Raw genomic sequence first — 224 nt, forward strand, 5'->3', positions numbered from 1 at the left:
AAATTGATATAAAACCCCGTCTATCAAAAGGGCTAATTCCACCATCAACTTCCTTCGCAAACGACGCCCATTTTCAGAGGCCCGAGACGCTGCCTGAGACAATGGCTCTCCTTCCCTCGTTCCTAACGTGTCTTTCGCGCTCCTGAAGAAGGTTTGTAAACTTATGGATGACGTCGTTCCTTCAGCTGGGATTCTCATGCCGCCCTTTGCTCGAGCGCTTCGGG

Source organism: Penaeus monodon, chromosome 28, assembly GCF_015228065.2.
Source record: "Penaeus monodon isolate SGIC_2016 chromosome 28, NSTDA_Pmon_1, whole genome shotgun sequence".
Taxonomy (NCBI): Eukaryota; Metazoa; Arthropoda; class Malacostraca; order Decapoda; family Penaeidae; genus Penaeus; species Penaeus monodon.